Source organism: Urocampus carinirostris, unplaced genomic scaffold (assembly GCF_059441175.1).
Source record: "Urocampus carinirostris isolate Australia breed hairy pipefish unplaced genomic scaffold, RoL_Ucar_1.0 HiC_scaffold_207, whole genome shotgun sequence".
NCBI lineage: Eukaryota > Metazoa > Chordata > Actinopteri > Syngnathiformes > Syngnathidae > Urocampus > Urocampus carinirostris.
The window spans coordinates 3,214-12,500 of NW_028283306.1; the positions used below are offsets into that span (position 1 = coordinate 3,214).

General features: G+C 60.4%; 3 non-coding genes across 3 annotated transcripts in view; all 3 read left to right on the top strand.

The window, feature by feature from the left end:
* The first annotated feature begins 4,742 nt into the window (after nucleotides 1–4,742).
* On the top strand, nucleotides 4,743–6,729 carry LOC148344887 (18S ribosomal RNA). The gene has a single exon (XR_015849028.1). It is a non-coding gene; the product is annotated as an 18S ribosomal RNA (ribosomal RNA).
* Nucleotides 6,730–8,071: 1,342 nt separating this feature from the next.
* On the top strand, nucleotides 8,072–8,225 carry LOC148344888 (5.8S ribosomal RNA). The gene has a single exon (XR_015849027.1). It is a non-coding gene; the product is annotated as a 5.8S ribosomal RNA (ribosomal RNA).
* Nucleotides 8,226–8,789: 564 nt separating this feature from the next.
* Nucleotides 8,790–9,287, top strand: part of LOC148344889 (28S ribosomal RNA) — a 4,529-nt gene continuing 4,031 nt past the window's right edge. The window contains exon 1 of the ribosomal RNA XR_015849029.1: nucleotides 8,790–9,287. This exon is cut by the window's right edge and continues 4,031 nt beyond it. This is a non-coding gene — a ribosomal RNA (28S ribosomal RNA).

Genomic DNA, 9,287 nt, shown 5'->3' on the forward strand with positions numbered 1-9,287 from the left:
CCAACACTAGCCCGGGATTCAGCCACTAGTGGCGGGCACAATTCCCCAAACACCGGTCCGATAATACGCGCGCATATCCCCAAACACCGGCCCGATAATACGCGCACAATTCCCCAAACACCGGCGCGGATTTCAGCCACTAGTGGCGGGCACAAGTCCCCCAACACTAGCCAAGTTCTCAGCCACTAGTGGCGGGCACAATTCCCCAAACACCGGTCCGATAATACGCGCGCATATCCCCAAACACCGGCCCGATAATACGCGCACAATTCCCCAAACACCGGCGCGGATTTCAGCCACTATTGGCGGGCACAAGTCCCCCAACACTAGCCCGGGATTCAGCCACTAGTGGCGGGCACGATTCCCCAAACACCGGTCCGATAATACGCGCGCATATCCCCAAACACCGGCCCGATAATACGCGCACAATTCCCCAAACACCGGCGCGGATTTCAGCCACTAGTGGCGGGCACAAGTCCCCCAACACTAGCCAAGTTCTCAGCCACTAGTGGCGGGCACAATTCCCCAAACACCGGCCCGATAATACGCGCACAATTCCCCAAACACCGGCGCGGATTTCAGCCACTATTGGCGGGCACAAGTCCCCCAACACTAGCCCGGGATTCAGCCACTAGTGGCGGGCACGATTCCCCAAACACCGGTCCGATAATACGCGCGCATATCCCCAAACACCGGCCCGATAATACGCGCACAATTCCCCAAACACCGGCGCGGATTTCAGCCACTAGTGGCGGGCACAAGTCCCCCAACACTAGCCAAGTTCTCAGCCACTAGTGGCGGGCACAATTCCCCAAACACCGGTCCGATAATACGCGCGCATATCCCCAAACACCGGCCCGATAATACGCGCACAATTCCCCAAACACCGGCGCGGATTTCAGCCACTAGTGGCGGGCACAAGTCCCCCAACACTAGCCCGGGATTCAGCCACTAGTGGCGGGCACGATTCCCCAAACACCGGTCCGATAATACGCGCGCATATCCCCAAACACCGGCCCGATAATACGCGCACAATTCCCCAAACACCGGCGCGGATTTCAGCCACTAGTGGCGGGCACAAGTCCCCCAACACTAGCCAAGTTCTCAGCCACTAGTGGCGGGCACAATTCCCCAAACACCGGTCCGATAATACGCGCGCATATCCCCAAACACCGGCCCGATAATACGCGCACAATTCCCCAAACACCGGCGCGGATTTCAGCCACTAGTGGCGGGCACAAGTCCCCCAACACTAGCCCGGGATTCAGCCACTAGTGGCGGGCACAATTCCCCAAACACCGGTCCGATAATACGCGCGCATATCCCCAAACACCGGCCCGATAATACGCGCACAATTCCCCAAACACCGGCGCGGATTTCAGCCACTATTGGCGGGCACAAGTCCCCCAACACTAGCCCGGGATTCAGCCACTAGTGGCGGGCACGATTCCCCAAACACCGGTCCGATAATACGCGCGCATATCCCCAAACACCGGCCCGATAATACGCGCACAATTCCCCAAACACCGGCCCGGATTTCAGCCACTAGTGGCGGGCACAAGTCCCCCAACACTAGCCAAGTTCTCAGCCACTAGTGGCGGGCACGATTCCCCAAACACCGGTCCGATAATACGCGCGCATATCCCCAAACACCGGCCCGATAATACGCGCACAATTCCCCAAACACCGGCCCGGATTTCAGCCACTAGTGGCGGGCACAAGTCCCCAAACACTAGCCAAGTTCTCAGCCACTAGTGGCGGGCACAATTCCCCAAACACCGGTCCGATAATACGCGCGCATATCCCCAAACACCGGCCCGATAATACGCGCACAATTCCCCAAACACCGGCCCGATAATACGCGCGCAATTCCCCAAACACCGGCCCGATAATACGCGCGCAATTCCCCAAACACCGGCCCGATAATACGCGCACATTTCCCCAAACACCGGCGCGGATTTCAGCCACTATTGGCGTGCACAAGTCCCCCAACACTAGCCCGGGATTCAGCCACTATTGGCGGGCACAAGTCCCCCAACACTAGCCCGGGATTCAGCCACTAGTGGCGGGCACGATTCCCCAAACACCGGCCCGGCGCTGAGTTTATGGCCTCCGAAAGGCCCATACATTCAGACGGGTCCATGTATTTTCAGTTTTCCGTAGCAGGTGTGATTGTTTGTTTAATTAGGTAGTTTGTGTTGGTGACGGTGTTCCTAACTGTGGTGGCTTGTTTGTAGAATGTGGGGCCCTGCGTTTGTGTTATGTTGATTTCTGGTAATTTACTTTTTACTAAGTAGTCTTTCAGGTTTTTGTTTCTTTTAAAGGCTGAGATGATTTTGTAATCTTGGATTATGCTTGTGTTCTGTAGTGTCTGATTTATATTTTGTCCATTCATTCAGACGGGTCCATGTATTTTCAGCGACAGCCGCAGTACCGCCAAAATCCATGCAGCGGCGCTGGATTTATGGCCTCCGAAAGGCCCATTCATTCAGACGGGTCCATGTATTTTCAGCGACAGCCGCAGTACCGCCAAAATCCATGCAGAGGCGCTGAGTTTATGGCCTCCGAAAGGCCCATTCATTCAGACGGGTCCATGTATTTTCAGCGACAGCAGCAGTACCGCCAAAATCCATGCAGCGGCGCTGTATTTATGGCCTCCGAAAGGCCCATTCATTACCAACGGGGCTGCAGTAGCATCCCGCGGCCACGCAGGGGCAGATATTGTGAGGGAATTACATGGTAGTGGACGGAGCGCCCATGCATTTCCAATGGGAGTGCAGTACCTCAAAAATCCGCTCCAAGCCACCGAACTTGAGGGCCCGACGTTCCCTCAACACTAGCCCAGTGCAATCGACATTTCGTTCTGTGTACATTGTTACACAGAATGACAATACAAGGGAATTATTATTATTATTATTATTATTATGTATTCAGCCACTAGTGGCGGGCACAATACCCCAAACACTGGCCCGGCGCTGGCTGAGTTTATGGCCTCCGAAAGGCCCATACATTCAGACGGGTCCATGTATTTTCAGTTTTCCGTAGCAGGTGTGATTGTTTGTTTAATTAGGTAGTTTGTGTTGGTGACGGTGTTCCTAACTGTGGTGGCTTGTTTGTAGAATGTGGGGCCCTGCGTTTGTGTTATGTTGATTTCTGGTAATTTACTTTTTACTAAGTAGTCTTTCAGGTTTTTGTTTCTTTTAAAGGCTGAGATGATTTTGTAATCTTGGATTATGCTTGTGTTCTGTAGTGTCTGATTTATATTTTGTCCATTCATTCAGACGGGTCCATGTATTTTCAGCGACAGCCGCAGTACCGCCAAAATCCATGCAGCGGCGCTGAGTTTATGGCCTCCGAAAGGCCCATTCATTCAGACGGGTCCATGTATTTTCAGCGACAGCCGCAGTACCGCCAAAATCCATGCAGCGGCGCTGGGTTTATGGAATCCGAAAGGCCCATTCATTCAGACGGGTCCATGTATTTTCAACGACAGCCGCAGTACCGCCAAAATCCATGCAGCGGCGCTGTATTTATGGCCTCCGAAAGGCCCATTCATTCCCAACGGGGCAGCAGTAGCATCGCGCGGCCACGCGGGGGCAGATATTGTGAGGGAATTACATTGTAGTGGACGGAGCGCCCATGTATTCCTATGGGCAATGCATTTCCAATGGGAGTGCAGTACCTCAAAAATCCGCTAGAGGGCCCCGAACTTGAGGGCCCGGCGTTCCCTCAAGTGCCGATTTTATACCCCCTTCTCCAGCCGACAGCCAGAATTATATTAGGGACTCGCAATTTTGAGAGGTGAGCACCAGGGCTAATCAGCGGCCACCCGTGACCATTGAGTCCGACAGAGCAGAGGCTAGGGGCGGCCTCGCATCTCGCAATTACCGAGGGAAGATGCCGGTTCTCGAAAAATTTCTAAGTTTTTCAAATTTTAAAGTATTGAAGTATTTAGGGCGCTTCCCGCGGCCCTGGCTTTTGCATGTACCCCTCTAAGCTCCGGTTCTCGAAAAATGTCTAAGTTTTTCAAACTTTAAAGTATTGAAGCCGGACTTCCGCGGAGGCTGACAGGGGGCCTCCATCGAAGCACCCTTCACCCCCGGGTGAGCCGGCGTCGGCCCACGGGCCTGCCGGTTCCCCAACTGAGCGATTGGCACACGAGACCCGCCTCGGAGGGCCCACGTCGGCCGGCGCAAGCCGGTGTTCGGGCGTGCGGCTCCTCCGGCTTTGCGGGTCAAGCTCCAGCGCCGAGGATACTAGGCAAACGTTGGGCCCCCCCGAGCCGAGTGGATACCCGCCTCAGAAAGAGCTGGGGCGGTACGTACGGACGGCCTCACTAAGAGGGAACGGAAGCTACTAAAGCACACGTATAACTGTCCGATGTGCGAACGAAAGTGAGGCCGGACGAATCCGATACGAGTTACGAGTGAGGCGGGATCCACGGCTGGCACTCGCGGGGCCCTCTTGCGAAACCATGCCTCGGCGTGAACCTTTTGGCGGCAGAACCAAGACGAACCGAGGTCGAGCTTCCGTCTCGAGCCACACCCAGACGTCCGACCGTCGCGGAGCCCGACGCCACGCGTGCTAGGGCTCCGCGCGAAACATCGTTTCACGACACCCGCTCGTCAGCCCGTCCGAACGTATACGAGTGTCGCGCGGCCCCCCGGGCCCGGCTGTAGCCACAGCCTCGTCCCGGACCAGGGCCGCACCGCCACCAGCAGCGCCCCCCCGGCGGCAGACGCACTCTGGTTGATCCTGCCAGTAGCATATGCTTGTTTTCAAGATTAAGCCATGCATGTCTAAGTACGAATGGCCAGTACAGTGAAACTGCGAACGGCTCATTAAATCAGTTATGGTTCCTTTGATCGCTCCACCGTTACTTGGATAACTGTGGCAAATCCAGAGCTAATACATGCAAACGAGCGCCGACTCGCGGGCGGGGCTCCGGCCTCGCCCCGGGGACGCGTGCATTTATCAGACACAAAAACCCACGCGGTGTCCGGCGGGCGGGGGCTCAGCCGTCGCGCGCGTCCCCCGCGTCCGGCCTCCGCCTCTCCGGGCGGGGGCGTAAGCGGCGCGGGCGGCTCCGCGCGCGCCGGTCCTCGTTCCGCCGGCCCGGCCCCCCCTTTGTGTTGACTCAGGATAACCTCGTGCCGATCGCTCGCCCACCCGAGGCGGCGACGACTCATTCGAATGTCTGCCCTATCAACTTTCGATGGTAGACTCTGCGCCTACCATGGTGACCACGGGTAACGGGGAATCAGGGTTCGATTCCGGAGAGGGAGCATGAGAAACGGCTACCACATCCAAGGAAGGCAGCAGGCGCGCAAATTACCCACTCCCGACACGGGGAGGTAGTGACGAAAAATAACAATACGGGACTCGTTCGAGTCTCCGTAATTGGAATGAGCCGAACACAAACCCATCGGCCAGCATCCATTGGAGGGCAAGTCTGGTGCCAGCAGCCGCGGTAATTCCAGCTCCAATAGCGTATTTTAAAGTTGCTGCAGTTAAAAAGCTCCTAGTTGGACCCCGGGACGCGAGCTGACGGTCCGCCGCGAGGCGTGCATCCGTCTGTCCCAGCCCCTGCCTCTCGGCAAAAGCCCCCGTGATGCCCTTCGCTGGGTGTCACTCGCGGGGCCCGAAGCGTTTACTTTGAGGAAATTAGAGTGTTCAAAGCAGGCCACACGGCCGCCCCTGCATATCGCAGCTGGGAATAATGGAATAGGACTCCGGTTCTATTTTGTGGGTTGTCATGAACTGGGGCCATGATTAAGAGGGACGGCCGGGGGCATTCGTACTGCGCCGCTAGAGGTGAAATTCTTGGACCGGCGCAAGACGGACGAGAGCGAAAGCATTTGCCAAGAATGTTTTCATTAATCAAGAACGAAAGTCGGAGGTTCGAAGACGATCAGATACCGTCCTAGTTCCGACCATAAACGATGCCGACTCGCGATCCGGCGGCGTTATTCCCATGACCCGCCGAGCAGCACCCGGGAAACCGACCAAGTGTCTGGGTTCCGGGGGGAGTATTGTTGCAAAGCTGAAACTTAAAGGAATTGACGGAAGGGCACCACCAGGAGTGGAGCATGCGGCTTAATTTGACTCAACACGGGAAACCTCACCCGGCCCGGACACGGAAAGGATTGACAGATTGAAGGCTCTTTCTCGATACCGTGGGTGGTGGTGCATGGCCGTTCGTAGTTGGTGGAGCGATTTGTCTGGTTAATTCCGATAACGAACGAGACTCAAACATACTAAATAGTACCGCGGCCCCCAGCGCGGTCGGCGGCAGAAAACTTCTTAGAGGGACAAGTGGCTCTCAGCCACACGAGAATGAGCAATAACAGGTCTGTGATGCCCTTAGATGTCCGGGGCTGCACGCGCGCCACACTGAGCGTATAAGCGCGTCGTCTATCCCCGCGCCGGCAGGCGCGGGTAATCCTATGAACCCCGCTCGTGACAGGGCCTGGGGATTGCAATTATTTCCCACCAACGAGGAATTCCCAGTAAGCGCGGGTCATTAGCCTGCGTTGATTAAGTCCCTGCCCTTTGTACACACCGCCCGTCGCTACTACCGATCGGATGGCTTAGTGAGGTCCTCGGATAGTCCCCGCCGGGGCCGGCCCCGGCTCCGGCGGTGTGCCAGAAGACGGTCGAACTTGACTATCTAGAGGAAGTAAAAGTCGTAACAAGGTTTCTGTAGGTGAACCTGCAGAAGGATCATTAACGTACGAGCGGCAGCAGATCCGCCTCGGTACACCCCCGACGAGCCAGACGCCGAGGGCGGCGGGTCGTCGCAGGCGGAGGAAGAGGGTAGACCGGGACGGGACGGGACGGGGGGCGCGGCGCGGGTCACTCCCGGGCCGCGCGTCGGAGCGAGTTCGGCGGGCGCCACGCGGCGCGGCGCGACGCGAGAAAAGGCGGCGGGCGATGTCGCGCTACCTCCGTGCGAGCGGGGTAGCGCGCTCGTCCGACGACCCCAGTAGCGCGGCGCGGCGCGACGACAGGCGACCGCCAGCGACGGGCGAAAGGCGGCGGCCGTGCGCGGGACCCCCGTAACCGGGGAATCCCCCTATGCCGACGACCCTAGCTCGGCGCGGTTCTCGCGCTTCCGGCGCGCGCTTCCGGGGCGGCACTCGCCTCGACGACCTCCCGTCCTTTAAAGGTAACGGTTCGGGCCGGCGCCCCGGCGTCCGTCCGCCCGTCGGTGTCGCGTGTCCGTGCGGCGCGGGGCTGCTCTCGGCGAGGGTCGCCGAGCAAGCGGATCCCCGCACGGATCACAACGGCCGTATGGCGGCGGCGTCGGGACGCCCGCCCGAGACGAAGGTTCAGGGCGACGAAACGGTGCTCCCACCGGCTACCTTTTTCCCCGGCCAAACGCGTCCGTCGGCCGGAGCCCTCGAGGGGCCGCGTAGCGCGCGCGTGGGCCGGCCCCCGGACACCGGAGTTCCTCCCGGGGCTCCGGACACCGGGGGTTCGGTTCCGCGCGGTCCGCCGCGGTCTCCTCTGTCCATCCATAGTCCGGGCAGGCCGCGGCCGGGTCGGGGGCCAGTCCCCCCTCGGTGTCAGCGCGGTCGCGCCGCCCTTGTAAACCAAACCCACTCGCTGACGGGTAGCAACACCCAAAGCGTCGCTTCGCGGCGCGGCGGGGCTTCCAAGTCGGATGGCCTTCCGGGGTCCGGGTAGGAGACGCCGGGGGCCGGCCTCAGCGCCGAGCCCCCGACCTACCCGGCGAGTCCGGTCGCCGAGTCGTGTCAGGCCCGAGCGGGAGACGCCGGGCGCCGGCCTCAGCGCCGAGCGCCCGACCTACCCGGGCCGACGCACGTCTCGGGCGCCGTCGCGGCCCCGAGCGGGAGACGCCGGGCGCCGGCCTCAGCGCCGCGCGCCCGACCCGCTCGGCTCGTCGCGGCGTCGCGCGTATCGCGCCCGTCGGTAACCGCGCCGCGGGTTAGGGGCTCGCTCGCGGGAGCGACCGAACGGCACCCGCGGCGCGTTCGTCTCCGGTACAAACCCTGTCGTGAATTTGTCTCCGATCGTCCCGGGCGGACGTAAAAGGGCCCAAACGTACGACTCTTAGCGGTGGATCACTCGGCTCGTGCGTCGATGAAGAACGCAGCTAGCTGCGAGAACTAATGTGATTTGCAGGACACATTGATCATCGACACTTTGAACGCACATTGCGGCCCCGGTTTTACCCCGGGGCCACGCCTGTCTGAGCGGCGCTTTCCAATCGATCGGACGCGGGCCGGGCCCTCCGCGACATTCCGCCGGTCCGTCCGGCGGGTGGCGCGAGAACCCGGTCCGCGCGGGCGAGGCTCGGGCCCTCCGCGACATTCCGCCGGTCCGCCCGGCGGGTGGCGCGCGACCCGTGTCCCCGCCCACTCCGCGGCTGGGGTTTCGCAGGGACCCCCGTCCCTTCGTACCCTCAAATACAGACTCGGGCGGCGCTCCGTGTCCGTCCGCCCGTCGGTGTCGCGCGTCCGCGCGTCCGGAGGTGCTTCTCGGCTGCCGGTGAGTACGGCTGGTACTTAGCATACCGAGAAGGTGCTCCGCGCGCGCGGCTCCGCGCGGCGGCCCGTATGGCGGCGGCGCTCGGCGCCCTCCTCAGGTAAAGGTCCCGGTCGGCGCCTCGGCGTCCGTCCGCCCGTCGGTGTCGCGTGTCCGTGCGGCGCGGGGCTGCTCTCGGCGAGGGTCGCCGAGCAAGCGGATCCCCGCACGGATCACAACGGCCGTATGGCGGCGGCGCCGGTCCCGGCGCCGGCCCCGACCGCACAGCTCTACGCGCACGCCCTCAGATCAGACGAGACGACCCGCTGAATTTAAGCATATTACTAAGCGGAGGAAAAGAAACTAACCAGGATTCCCTCAGTAGCGGCGAGCGAAGAGGGAAAAGCCCAGCGCCGAATCCCCGCCCTGCGGTAGGGCGAGGGAAATGTGGCGTACGGAAGGCCGCTTTAGCCCGGCGCCGCTCGGGGGCCCGAGTCCTTCTGATAGAGGCTCAGCCCAGGGACGGTGTGAGGCCGGTAGCGGCCCCCGGCTCGCCGGGGCGAGGCCTTCTCGGAGTCGGGTTGCTTGTGAATGCAGCCCAAAGCGGGTGGTAAACTCCATCTAAGGCTAAATACTGGCACGAGACCGATAGTCGACAAGTACCTTGAGGGAAAGTTGAAAAGAACTTTGAAGAGAGAGTTCAACAGGGCGTGAAACCGTTAAGAGGTAAACGGGTGGGGCCCGCGCAGTCTGCTCGGGGGACTCAACCCGGCGGCGCCAGGGCGGCCGGTCGGTCG